The sequence below is a fragment of the Bubalus bubalis genome, chromosome 9 (genome assembly GCF_019923935.1).
Source record: "Bubalus bubalis isolate 160015118507 breed Murrah chromosome 9, NDDB_SH_1, whole genome shotgun sequence".
Classification (NCBI taxonomy): domain Eukaryota; kingdom Metazoa; phylum Chordata; class Mammalia; order Artiodactyla; family Bovidae; genus Bubalus; species Bubalus bubalis.
The window spans coordinates 90,412,005-90,427,076 of NC_059165.1; positions in this window are offsets into that span (position 1 = coordinate 90,412,005).

Here is a 15,072-nt window from a genome sequence, read left to right on the forward strand (position 1 = left end):
CTGTTACTTGTCTTCACTCCCTCCTTCTGCAGCTGGAGTCCCAGTAATTCAGTCCCTTGCCTGAATTCTTCATCTGGCCTAGCAACTTCTGTTGAAGAGTCCAAGGACCTGAATCAGTAACAAAATAAAAACATTGAGGAAATTGAAAAAAATATGGTCAGAAAGAAAATGGTTAAATATGGCACATACAAAGCAGATGTCAGCAACTAATTACATCTTCAAGTATAAACTGGTTCTCCACTAGGAGTAATTCTGCCCCTGGGGGGTGGGGGGGATCTTGGCAGTGTCTAGAGACAATTTTGAACATCATGACTGACTGGGGAGGGGCTGCTACTGGAGCGTGCCTAGGGGCTGGGATTGCTGCTCCACACCCTACAGTGCACAGGACACTCCCACCAAAAAGCAATCTGGTACCAAATGTTGAATCTAAGAAACCCTGGTGTATAAAAACTGAATCTTAAAAATAACATTGCAAATACTTTCTTGACAGTCCAGTGGTTAAGACTCCACACTTACAGCACTTCCAGCGCAAGGGCATGGGTTTAATACCTGGTTCAGAAACTGAGATCCCACATGCCGCATGCTGCGGAAGAATTTTAAAAAAGCATTGCAGGAAGAGAGGGGGGAAAAGCTGGAGGTGGATATGCACAGTAGGATTGTTAACAGCAGTTTTTAAACACATTTAAAAAGAAATCCTATGTACACATAGACTACAAGACAACATGTCAAATTAGAAATGGCCACCTCTAGGCAGGGAGGAGGAGGAATTATCTGTACTGTTTTACAAATGTGTGTGACAAATACAGCTGAAAGATAAAATGTGTAATACTTCTCTACACTTCTTTGAGTTGTTTCATTAAAAAGCAAATATGTAAATGGTGTTTCATTGAGATTAAAGAATTACTTTGGATCTGAAAGAAAATCATTTCTCTGTGAAAATTCACAATAATAAGGGGACTCTCCTGGCGGTCCGACTCCACACTTCCATCGATCGCTGGTATGGAAAATAAGATCCCACGTGCTGTACGGTGTGACCACAAGAAAAAATATGATACCTAATGAATATCTGGGGTTTTTCTAGCGAGTCAATGGTAAAGAATCCACCTGCCAACGCAGGAGACCTGGATTCGATCCCTGGCTTGGGAAGATGCCCTGGAGAAGGAAATGGCAACCCACTCCAGTTGTCTTGCCTGGAGTATCCCGTGGACAGAGGAGTCTGGTGGGCTACAGTCCAAGGGGTCTCAAAGGGGAGGGACACGACTTAGTGACTGAACAATGAATGTCGGCTCCACATCGTGCATTACTTAAACAGGGTTTCTTGGTATCTGCTGTACTAAGCACTGGGGATAATTCTGAGTGGTAAATGCAGCCCCATTCAGTATAGAGTGTTGAGAAGCACCCCTGGCTTCCACCCACTAGATGCCAGTAACACCCCACCCCCACCTGTCACGTGGGAGAAAATGTCTCCAGAAAGTGTCAAGCCTGTGGGTGCGATGGGATAAAATTGCCCCAGGGATAAGAAGTCACTGCTCTAGACCATTCATTTGATACTACTCTTTTCTCCAAAATCCATGGTCAAAACTGCTGTCCTGCTGCCTGCACTTCAGGCGGTCTAAGTAATATGAGGATGACCACCACGATGACGAACCGACACTATAAAGTGTTATAGTTTACATCACACTCAGTACTTCCTAAATGCTGGTACTGTTATGTACGTTCGACATACAAACTACAAGCATCTTATCTTTGTGGTTCCCAAGGAAATAGGACCTGAGTCCACGATGCCCTCCAGAGCCGACGTTAACACGTTTGCACGTGGCTTGCTTTGCTCTGAGCCAATGGAAACTACGCTGCATTTGCATCTCATCTACACGCACACCTCCGAAATCCTAAAGTAGGTCCGATCCGGGTCCTACAGAGGGTCAAACAGTCTCGCTCCCCCAACCAAAACCACGGGGGTCCACTCCCGTGCTACCATCCTCCTACCGACCAGGACTCGGCAATTCTAACTCCTAACAACTTATAACAACAGTTCTGTCCTTTGAACTGTGCCCCGCCCTTTGACGCATTCCCGGCGCCGCCTGCCATTCCTCCAGACTCGGCCGGAGCAGACACAGGGCCAGCTGGTCGGTGAAATTAAAAGCAGTCACCGCCGCCGCCGCCGCCGGGTCCCAGAACCTCGCTCCTGCTTCCGGCTCCGGGGCTGCTGGTAACGGGAAAAAAAAGGCAGGCCCAGGGCTTGGGATTGGTGGAGCCTCAAGGATGGGCGGGCTAACCTCGTCCTCCAATCGCGGAGCAGAGAAACTTGACTTGTGGGCAGTTCCTGACTGTGAGCTGTCATCTCAAATCACAGCTCACTGGGACGCGATAGGGCCCAGTGCCTGGCCCCGCCCCTCTCCGCCGCTGTGGGCGTAGTTATTACCGGAACGGTGCCGGGCGTCCCGCATTATCCCTGAGCGCACAGGTTACTCTGATAAGGAACGGCCACTAACAAAAGCAATAAATGTGTATTTCTCCGAACACTTTCTTCATGCTGACACACCCCTATAGAAAACATTCCCTTTGTTGGAATGTTTCTTCCCCGAAAATCTATTTCTTCCAGACATGGGCTCATATTTTATTCGTTTCTCTACCTTTTCAGTTCAGTTCAGTTCAGTCGCTCAGTTGTGTCCGACCGCATGAATCGCAGCACGCCAGGCCTCCCTGTCCATCACCATCTCCCGGAGTTCACTCACACTCACGTTCATCGAGTTGGTGATGCCATCCAGCCATCTCATCCTCTGTTGTCCCCTTTTCCTCCTGCCCCCAATCCCTCCCAGCATCAGAGTCTTTTCCAATAAGTCAACTCTTTGCGTGAGGTGGCCAAAATACTGGAGTTTCAGCTTTAGCATCAGTTCCTCCAGGGCTGATCTCCTTTAGAATGGACTGGTTGGATCTCCTTGCAGTCCAAGGGACTCTCAAGAGTCTTCTCCAACACTACAGTCCAAAAACATCAATTCTTCAGCACTCGGCTTTCTTCACAGTCCAACTCTCACATCCATACATTACCACTGGAAAAACCATAGCCTTGACTAAACGTACCTTTGTTGGCAAAGTAATGGCTCTGCTTTTCAATATGCTATCTAGGTTGGTCATAACTTTTCTTCCAAGGAGTAAGAGTCTTTTAATTTCATGGCTGCAGTCACCATCTGCAGTGATTTTGAAGCCCCCCAAAATAAAGTCTGACACTGTTTCCACTGTTTCCCCATCTATTTCCCATGAAGTGATGGGACTGAATGTCATGATCTTCGTTTTCTGAATGTTGAGCTTTAAGCCAACATTTTCACTCTCCTCTTTCATTAAGAGGCTCTTTAGTTCCTCTTCACTTTCTGCCATAAGGGTGGTGTCATATGCATATCTGAGGTTATTGATATTTCTCCTGGCAATCTTGATTCCAGCTTGTGCTTCTTCCAGCCCAGCGTTTCTCATGATGTACTCTGCATAGAAGTTAAATAAGCAGGGTGACAATATATAGCCTTGATGTACTCTTTTTCCTATTTGGAACCAGTCTGTTGTTCCATGTCCACTTCTAACTGTTGCCTCCTGACCTGTATATAAGTTTCTCAAGAGGCAGGTCAGGTGGTCTGGTATTCCCATCTCTTTCAGAATCTTCTGCAGTTTATTGTGATCCACACAGTCAAAGGTTTTGGCATAGTCAATAAAGCACAAATTGATGTTTTTCTGGAACTCTCTTGCTTTTTCCATGATCCAGCAGATATTGGCAATTTGATCTCTGGTTCCTCTGCCTTTTCCAAAACCAGCTTGAACATCTGGAAGTTCACAGTTCATGTATTGCTGAAGCCTGGCTTGGAGAATTTTGAGCATTACTTTACTAGTGTGTGAGATGAGTGCAATTGTGCGGTAGTTTGAGCATTCTTTGGCATTGCCTTTCTTTGGGATTGGAATGAAAACTGACCTTTTCCAGTCCTGTGGCCACTGCGGAGTCTTCCAAATTTGCTGGCATATTGAGTGCAGCACTTTAACAGCATCATCTTTTAGGATTTGAAATAGCTCAACTGGAATTCTATCACCTCCACTAGCTTTATTCGTAGTGATGCTTTCTAAGGCCCACTTGACTTCACATTCCAGGATGTCTGGCTCTAGGTGAGTGATCATACCATCGTGATTATCTTGGTCCTGAAGATCTTTTTTGTACAGTTCTTCTGTATATTCTTGCCACCCTTTCTTAATATCTTCTGCTTCTGTTAGGTCCATAGCATTTCTGCCCTTTATCGAGCCCATCTTTGCATGAAATGTTCCCTTGGTATCTCTAATTTTCTTAAAGAGATCTTTAGTCTTTCCCATTCTGTTGTTTTCCTCTATTTCTTTGCAGTGATCGCTGAAGAAGGCTTTCTTATCTCTTCTTGCTATTCTTTGGAACTCTGCATTCAGATGCTTATATCTTTCCTTTTCTCCTTTACTTTTCACTTCTCTTCTTTTCACAGCTATTTGTAAGGCCTCCCCAGACAGCCATTTTGCTTTTTGCATTTCTTTTCCATGGAGATAGTCTTGATCCCTGTCTCCTGTACAATTTCACAAACCTCAGTCCATAGTTCATCAGGCACTCTATCAGATCTAGTCCCTTAAATCTATTTCTCACTTCCACTGTATAATCATCAGGGATTTGATTTAGGTCATACCTGAATAGTCTAGTGGTTTTCCCTACTTTCTTCAATTTAAGTCTGAATTTGGCAATAAGGAGCTCATGATCTGAGTCACAGTCAGCTCCCAGTCTTGTTTTTGCTGACTGTATAAAGCTTCTCCATCTTTTGCTGAAAAGAATATAATCAATCTGATTTCAGTGTTGACCATCTGGTGATGTCCATGTGTAGAGTCTTCTCTTGTGTTGTTGGAAGAAGGTGTTTGCTATGACCAGTGCGTTCTCTTGGCAAAATTCTATTAGCTTTTGCCCTGCTTCATCCCGTATTCCAAGGCCAAATTTGCCTGTTACTCCAGGTGTTTCTTGACTTCCTACTTTTGCATTTCAGTCCCCTATAATGACAAGGACATCTTTTTTGGGTGTTAGTTCTAAAAGGTCTTGTAGGTCTTCATACACACACACACACACACACACACACACACACACACACACAGAAATCGTTCAGTCGTGTCCGACTCTTTGAGACCCCATGGATTATAGCCTACCAGGCTCCTTGTTCCATGGGATTCTCCAGGCATGAATATTGGAGTGGGTTGCCATTTCCTCCTCCAGGGCATCTTCCTGACCCAGGAATCGAAACTGGGTCTCCCGCATTGTAGGCAGACGCTTTACCGTCTGAGCTACCACGGAAGTCCTTCAACTTCAGCTTCTTCAGCGTTACTGGTTGGGGCATAGACTTGGATTACTATGATATTGAATGGTTTGCCTTGAAACCAACAGAGATCATTCTGTCGTTTTTGAGATTGCATCCAAGTACTGCATTTCGGACTCTTTGTTGACCATGATGGCTACTCCATTTCTTCTACGGGATTCCTGCCCACAGTAGTAGATATAATGGTCATCTGAGTTAAATTCACCCATTCCAGTCCATTGTAGTTAGCTGATTCCTAGAATATGGACATTCACTCTTGCCATCTCCTGTTTGACCACTTCCAATTTGCCTTGATTCATGGACCTGACATTCCAGGTTCCTATGCAATATTGCTCTTTACAGCATTGGACCTTGCTTCTATCACCAGTCACATCCACAACTGGGTATTGTTTTTACTTTGGCTCCATCCCTTCATTCTTTCCGGAGTTATTTCCCCACTGATCTCCAGTAGCATATTGGGCATTTGCCGACCTGGGGAGTTCCTCTTTCAGTATCCTATCATTTTCCCTTTTCATACTGTTCATGGGGTTCTCAAGGCAAGAATACTGAAGTGGTTTGCTTTTGTTAATAACTGCGTTGGTTGTAATAGGCCATCGTGGTCACTGGATGGCGACATAGCTCGTGTTTTCACATTTGTGACTATTTTGTTTTTTGCATTGGGTGTGCGCCGGAAAAAAATAAAGCATGTGGATTCCTCAAAAAAAAAAAAAAAAAAAAATGCTTGGAGAAGGAAATGGCAACCCACTGCAGTATTCTTACCTGGAAAAATCCATGGGCAGAGGAGCCTGGAGGGCTGCAGTCCATGGGGTTATATGACTGAGCACACAGACATGAGGGTGGAGGGAGATGGGCTGGTAGCAATAAACTGGTAGAACTAAAAAAATTTTTTTAATTTCTCTTCGAGCATTTCTGTATTCCAGTCTCTGTTCTCTGCATAGGGGAAGAAGAGTAAACTAAGAAAAAAAATCCTTGCCCTCATCCTTCTTAGATTCCAGTGGGGAGGGGCAAAAAAATTAACCATATTGATAAAGAGCATATATATAATAGATATAATATATCTCAGTGTCTGCAGGAGAGTGGCAGTGAGCACCTGTCTTTTCTGCCTCCCCAGACCCTGCACAGATCTTTGATTCTCATCACACAAAGAAGCCTCTACTCTGCCCTAACCACCCCGTCTGAGGACCCAACCCTAGCCTTGTTCCATGTTCTAGGCAGAATGCTTCTGGTACTGGAGGGCTGCCAGAATGACTGAGGTGAGGCTGGGACAGGCCTGGGGACTCTATGGGTAGTTCCTAGCTGTAAGCCTGTCATCTCAGGCACTTAGAGAACCTCAGGTGTGTGATGAATGGTGGCCAGTATGTGCTGCAGTTGGTTCAACTTGCATTAAATTAATAGGCCCCCAAGTCTCCCTCCCACCACATGAAAAAAGTAAATTAATAAGCTCAATTTTGGAAGAATTGGAAATTCTTACAGGTCTTCCTTTTAAGATCATGTCAGTCTATTCAGAAACAATAACTTCATCATAATATAGCATATATATATCAGTTCAGAGTGAATCATGGACCTGAATGTAATAGATAAAACACTGAAACATCTAGAAATATAGGAGACATCTTTATGACCTTGGGTTAGGCAAATATTTCTTAGGTAGGATACAAAATGTGGCAAATATACACAGAAATCGAGTCGGTCATTAAAATTTTAAAGATTTGCCCTTTGAAAACCACTGTGAAAAAAGCAAGCAGGCAAGCTACAGCAAGGCGCTTTCGTCCAAGTATTTGTATCCACAATATACAAAGAATATGGGATTCCCTGGTTGCTCAGATGGTAGAGTCTACCTGCAGAATGGGAGACCCGGGTTCGATCCCTGTATCGGGAAGATCCCCTGGAAAGGGGAATGGCAACCCACTCCAGTATTCTTGCCTGGAGAATCCCGTGGATGGAGGAGCCTGGCAGGCTACAGTCCATGGGGTCGCAGAGTGAGACAGACTGGGCAACTTCACTTTATACAAAGAATATTTTCAATGGAGAAAAACTGTGACCACAAGAGGGCGCCCTTTCACTAGCAAAACCTTCTAGTTGTATGTTTGGGAACAAGACGCCGAAGTACTTTAGGATGAAAGCCTGTTGTCCAACCAAATTGGGTCTGCTCAGCTGCTGGCAGTAAAGCCAGTTTACTGACCCAGGTTATAATGAAAGAAAGGGCATCGTTTATTGCAGGCACCAAGCAAGGCTTCCCAGGCAACTAGTGCTGTAAAGACCTGAACTCACTCCCCAGTGATTTTCAGGGAAAGATTTTCAGAGACAGGATGAGAGGGGATTTGTGGAGATGTGCGATCATCTGGTGGACATTCTTCTGATTGGTTGGTGATGAGGTAATCAGGAGTCAATATCATCAGCCTTCTGATTCCAGCCAATCTGGGGTCTACCGGCTTATGAGTAGCAAGCAGTTAACTTCTTCCACCTGGTGGAGGTTTCAGTCTGAGCAAAACAACTCAAAGGACCTGGCTTAGAATAATAACTATAGCCTTTGAGGAACTTGACTTTTTTTTTTTTTTACGTCCTTGACTTTGTTTAATGACTAAGTCGTTGTTATTTTGTCTTACTTGACTGTTTTCCTTTCTTTCTGCATTTTCTCACTTCTCGGAATTTATTCTTGGAATTCAAGGAAACCCTAGGAGGTTAAAGGTTTTTTGTTTTGTTTTTTAACAAACAAGAGGCAGGTGGAGGACCTGGGTGGGGGGTGTAGTTGTCCTGGGAGGGTCCCCTTGGGTCCTGCTCTGTTCCAGGAGCACAGAATATACCTCCTGAGTTAAGGGGGAAAATATGCATAATTTTTATATATGTATGTATATATACATAGGCTTCCGAGGTGGCACTACAGGTAAAGAACCTGCCTGCAATAAGGCAGGAGATCTGGGTTCGATCCTTGGGTTGGGAAGATCCCCTGGAGAAGAGAATGGCCACCCATTCCAGTATTTGTGCCTGGAGAATCCCATGTATAGAGGAGCCTAGCAGGCAACAGTCTGTGGGGTCCCAAGAGACAGACACAACTGAGCGACTAACACACACACACATATATACACAGGGAAAATGATAAAGCAAAAGGGACAAGCTATTAACATTGGGGAAAGTGGGTGAAGGGAATATTCAGAGTTCTTCATCTGATCCTGTAACTTTTTCATAAGCTTGAAATTATATCAAAATAAAAAGTTACCAAGTTATGCCCTAGTTCATACTAGAAAGCATAGATAGCCAACCAGTGATCAAAGAACATGAGTGATGGATTTTAATTGTCTGAGACCATTAGCTTTCATTCGTTTTCCTGTATCTCTGGTTTGATTGCTGTGTTTTCCAAGAATATAACTGGTGATATAAACTCATTAAGGAATTTTATTTTATTTTTTAAAGATTTATTTATTTTATTTTTGGCTGTGCTGGGTCTTCGTTGCTGCAAGTATGAGGGCTTACTATAGTCGCAGGGGGCAGGGGCTACTCTGTAGTTGTGGTGCACAGGCTTCTCATTGCAGTGGTGTCTCCTGCTGCGGAGCACGGGCTCTAGGGGTTCAGGTTTCAGTAGTTGCAGCCCATGGGCTCAGTAGCTGTGATTAGGGGGCTCTAGAGCGCAGACTTAGTTGCTCTTAGTTGTGGTGCACAGGCTTAGTTGTTCTGTAATATGTGGGATCCTCCTAGACCAGGGGTCGAACCGCTGTTCCTGGAATACCAGACAGATTCTTAACCACAGGACCACCAGGGAAGCCCCCTTTAAGGAATTTTATAATAGCTTACTTGCATTGAAAACAGTGGGTCCCAAATGAAGCTGCTACCCCAAGTCACGTGAAAGCTTTTTGTTTTTTTTAATCCCAAATTTTCTTCTCACATTTATTTCCATAAAGGATAAATTGACACACAGATTGGGTCAGTGACGGGGAACATTCTCCATCATCACGTGGAATTGTCATGTCCCTCCCTGTGAATCCATGGAGAACACACGTTCTTGCAATGGGATGACCAGACCAGCTGCATCAGCCCCCCCACCCCTGGTCTGGCTAGAAGTGCAGATTCTCCAGCCCTACACCAGACCTTCTCACCAGAATCTTCAATGCTGGAGGCCAGCCATCTGTGTTTTAACAACTCTCCCTGTTGTTAAAGTCCCCACCAGTGATTCTGATTCACACGCAAGTTTAAGAACTATTGACTAGGGCTTCCCTGGTGGCTCAGTGGTAAAGAATCTGCCTGCCAATGCAGGAGACACAGGTTCTATCCCTGATCCGAGAATATCCCACATGCCAAGAAGCAACTAACCCCATGAGCCACAACTACTGATTCTGTGCCCTAGAGCCAGGGAGCCACACTACTGAAGCCCAACACTCCGTAGAATTCTGCAACAAGAGAAGCTATGGCAATGAGAAGCCCATGCACCACAACTATGGAGTAGCCCCTACTCCTCACAATTAGAGGAAAGCCTGCTGTCAGCAGCGAAGACCAAGCACAGCCAAAAATAAATAAAATTATATTTTAAAAAAAAGAGAATCATTAACTCAAAGATATGAAGGTAAGTACTCTAAGAAAAAAAAAATAACACAACAGATTCCAAGGAACCCCACCAAGGACCCAGTAGAAGATGCTCATTTGTCATTTGAGATCTTTGAGTTCTCTTTGTTTTGTTTTATTTTGTGTGTATATTTAATTGAAATCTGGTTGATTTACAATATTATATCAGTATCAGTTTACAGCGTCATGCATGATTTAGTGTTTGCAGACAACACACCATTTAAAGTTATTACAGAAGAATGGATTTATTTCATATTTAAAAGCAATGCATCAGCGTACTTATTTGTGGAACTTTTTTTTACAGTATCCTAGATGCTAAATAATAGAAAGATGGATAAACAGATGAACTGAAGGGTCAGGGGTCCACCCACCACAAGGACCCAGACCCATTTGACTCTGTGATTCTGGTGTCCAGCGTCAGAAGATGGGCAGAAATGAGCTTCAACATCAAGGCTGGAGCTGGACAGCCTGGCAGCTGATGAGGACAAGCTGGCATCTGGCCACCAGGAGACTCTTTCTGAGAAGGACAAAATTCCTGCCACCGGGAATCCCCTAATGTAAGAGTTTTTCCCAATGGGAGGATGTGGAGCAACTGGGCCCTTGGGCTCTGCTGGAGGGGAAAGAAGATGGGGCACCCATCTTGGAAAGAACCTGGCAGCTTCTGAAAAAGTTAAGCAGACACCTGATCCTACCATTCCTAGCTCATAGGCATCCCCCAGAGAGAGAGGAAAGCAAATTCCAACACACATACCTGCACACAGATGCTCATAACAGCTTTACTCATGATCACCCCAAACTGGAAACAATGTCCATCTGCAGGTGATTGGATAAACAGAGCAGTCCATTCATGCAGTAGAATAAATAGCACTAGCCATAAAGAGGAATCAAGTATGGACCCACGCAAAAACATAGATGAACCTTAAAAAAACATGCTCAGTGAAAGAAGCCAGACACAAAAGATTACAACTGTATGACTACATTTAGATGATATTTCCAGAAAAGGAAATATCTACAGGGACAGAAAGCTATGGACGGGAGCGAAGGAGAGAGCAATTCAAGAGGGAGGACTTTTTGGTGGTGCAGTGGTTAAGACACTGCACTTCCAATGCAAGGGGCTCGGTTTCGATTCCTGGTCAGGAGATTAAGACCCCCACATTGCTGTACGGTGCGGCCAAAAAAAAACTTTTTTTAATTAAAAAAAAGTACAAGAGGGAAATTTATGAGGTGATGGAAATTTGCAGAAATTGGATCGTGGTGATGGTTGTCCAATTGGACAAATTTACTAAAAACCATCGTGGAACCCTATGTTGAAAAACTGGTCAACACACGTTTTCTAAATTATACTTCAATGAAGGTGTAATAAGTTTTGCCAGCAGAGGGTACCAGAGACCACAAATTCAACTCAGAACTGGCCTGGGGAGGGGCTTCTCCTTTACCAGCTGCCTTCTTTTACCACCTCATAGAGGGAGTGAGCAATGGCACCCCACTCCAGTACTCTTGCCTGGAAAATCCCATGGATGGAGGAGTCTGGTAGGCTGTAGTCTATGGGGTCGCTAAGAGTCTGACACGACTGAGCGACTTCACTTTCACTTTTCACTTTCATGCATTGGAGAAGGAAATGGCAACCCACTCCAGCGTTCTTGCCTGGAGAATCCCAGGGACAGGGGAGCCTGGTGGGCTTCCGTCTGTGGGGTTGCACAGAGTCGGACACGACTGAAGCGACTTGGCAGCAGCAGCAGCAGCAGCAGGAGTGAGTGGAGAAGGCAATGGTACCCCACTCCAGTACTCTTGCCTGGAAACTCCCATGGACAGAGGAAGCCTGGTAGGATGCAGTCCATGGGGTCTCGAAGAGTCAGACACGACTGAGCGACTTCACTTTCACTTTTCACTTTCATGCATTGGAGAAGGAAATGGCAACCCACTCCAGCGTTCTTGCCTGGAGAATCCCAAGGACGGAGGAGCCTGGTAGGCTGCCATCTACGGGGTCGCACAGAGTCGGACACTACTGAAGTGACTTAGCAGCAGCAGCAGAGGGAGTGAGGGGACTCCCAGGGAGGTGTTCTGCAGCCTCTCCATGCCATGGGGGTCTCACTGGAATAAAGTCACCACCTGCCTTTAGATGACGCCATGACAATGAACAACTGGCCATCTAGGGGATTGCCAGGAAGCCCTCAGCAGTCCACCAGCCTTGATCCGGATGAGCCCTAAATTACACCAGGTGGCAGGATGCCCAAGACTCTTAAGCATGTGATGGGGGAAGGAGGTGATGTTGAGACATCCCATGGATCACACCCCTTTACTAAGTCCCAGAGTTAGGGTCCTTACAGGACAAAATATGAATTGGGATGAACTGACACTCTCCAATTGGCTTCCCTGGTGGCTCAGTGGTAAAGAACCTGCCTGCCCATGCAGGAGATGCCGGTTTGATCACTGGATGGGGAAGATCCTCTGAAGGAAGAAATGGCAACCCACTCCAGTATTCTTGCCAGGAGAATCCCATGGACAGAGGAGCCTGGTGGGCTACAGTCCCAGGCTACAGGGGTCGCAAAGAGTTGGACACAACTGAGCGACTGAGCATGCAGGCACAAAGATAGATTTTAGTCCTAACCTGCACCCCGCCCCCCCACCAACATACACACATAGCTGGGAATGGGACTGTGTTTGGAAATAGCATCTTAGCAGTGTAGTTAGTTCAGATGAGGTCCTACTAGAGGGGGCCCCTAAATCCAGTGACTGGTGTCCTTATAAGAAGAGGGAAATTTGGGGACTTCCCTGGTGGCTAAGACTCCACGTTCCCAGTGCAGGGGGCCCAGGTTCTATCACTGGTCAGGGAACTAGATCCCACATGCTACAATTAAGATTGAAGATCCTATGTGATGCAACTAAGATCTGATGCAGTGAAATAAATACTTAAGAAGAAGAGTGAAATTTGCACACAGATGCTGTGTGAAGACAGAAGCAAAGCTCTAGGGGTGATGCTTCTACAAACCAAGGACACAGGAGGCCGGTAAAGCCAGAGGCTGGAGGAGGCAGGAAGGACCCTCCCCTGCAGCTTGCAGAAGTAGCAGGGCCCCAGGCTGCCAAAGCCTTGATTTTGGACTTCCGGCCTCAAGAATGCAAGCGAATACATTTCTGTTGTTTTAAGCCACCCGGTTTGTGGTTATTGGTGACAGCAGCGCCAGGAAACAAATACAAACCTCCTTCCACCAGGTGGCACAAAGCAAACCTCAGTCAATTCTTAGTAATTTGATCAATTCACTTTTCCTGGGGTCAGGCTAAGATCAAGGGGATTCTTGTGGAGGCTGAGAGTGGGGCCAGCTGGGCACATGGGGCTGTGAGCAGACCCTAGCCCAGCCAGTGACTCGGCTATTCTGCTGTTCAGTCACTGTTCTGCTGCTTCTTGGTCCTCCGTCTGTTGCCTGGACGCGAAGGCCCTTCTACCTGCTCTGGTCACTTGGCCATTGTCTCTGGCCCACAGGGCCCTCTGGGAGGTTCTGGGGATAGCAGAGAGAACATGCAGGGAGGGGGGATTGAAACCTGTCACCACCTCCCTCTGGTCACTCCACCCTGGGCTCTCTCTAGAGCCTTCTGTTGGGTCCGCACCCAACCCAGGTGACCCTGAGGCCTCTGGGCACCCAGGTTGGAGATCTCCAAGGCTCAGGGAATTCCAAAGCTTTGGAAATGCAAACCTGCTTTCTCTCAAATGTTCATCAGACCTTGGTTTTCCAAAGTAAATCACAGCAACTCAGAGCCAAGAAGGAAATCTTTGCTTCCTTCCCTCCTCACTGCTGTGTCATCTATCCCTTTCCTGAGGGCTCAAGGAGGTTGCGTGCTTGTCAGACAGGCTGGAGCAAGTGGGAACAGTAAAAGGAAGATGCAGGGGTGAGCCTATGCCAGCCCAAGGGCCCACCATGACCCCAGCCATGGGTGCAGGGGGCTTTCCACAGGTGAGAATAGAAGTGCTGCTATGAAATGCCTCCCATTTCTACATGGACCTAGGAACTTCTCTCTCTCTCTTTTAAAAAATATTTCTTGGGCTGTGCTGGGTCTTAGCTGTAGCACTTGGGATTTTTTAGTGTGGCATGCAATCTCTTAGTTGCAGCATGTGGGATCTAGTTCCCTGACCAGGGATCAGACCCGGGCCCTCTGCATCGGGCGTGCGGAGTCTTAACCAATGGACCACCAGAGAAGGCCCAGGAATTTCTCTTTTGTTTTTTTAAGAATTTCAGATCTATAAAACTAACACAACATTTAGTAAATTAAATGTTTAGTAAGGAACTAAAGAGCCTCTTGATGAAAGTGAAAGAGGAGAGTGAAAAAGCTGGCTTAAAACTCAACATTCAGAAAACTAAGATCATGGTATCCGGTCCCATCACTTCATGGCAAATAGATGGGGAAACAATGGAAACAGTGACAGACTTTATTTTCTTGGGCTCCCAAATCACTGCAGATGGTGACTGCAGCCATGAAATTAAAAGACACTTGCTCCTTGGAAGAAAAACTTTGGCCAACCTAGACAGCATATTAAAAAACAGAGACATTACTTTGCCGACAAAGGTCCATCTAGTCAAAGCTATGGTTTTCCCAGTAGTCATGTATGGATGTGCGAGTTGTACCATGAAGAAAGCTGAGTGCTGAAGAATTGATGCTTTTGAACTGTGGTGTTGGAGAAGACTCTTGAGAGTCCCCTGGACCTCAAGGAGATCAAACCAGTCAATCCTAAAGGAAATCAATCCTGACTATTCATTGGAAGGATTGATGCTGAAGCTGAAGCTCCAATACTTTGGCCACCTGATGCAAAGAACTGACTCATTGGAAAAGACCCTGATGCTGGGAAAGATTGAAGGCGGGAGGAGAAGGGGACGACAGAGGATGAGATGGTTGGATGGCAGAACCGACTCAATGGACATGGGTTTGAGTAAGCTCTGGGAGTTGGTGATGGACAGGGAAGCCTGGTGTGCTGCAGTCCATGGGGTCACAAAGAGTCGGACATGACTGAGCAACTGAACTGAACACAACACTGTAAATCAATTATGTGCCTAGTCATTTAGTCACATCCAACTCTTTGCAACCCCATGGACTGTAGCCCACGAGGCTCCTCTGTGTGTAGGATTTGCCAAATAAGAATACTGGAGTGTGTTGCCATTTCCTTCTCCAGAGGATCTTC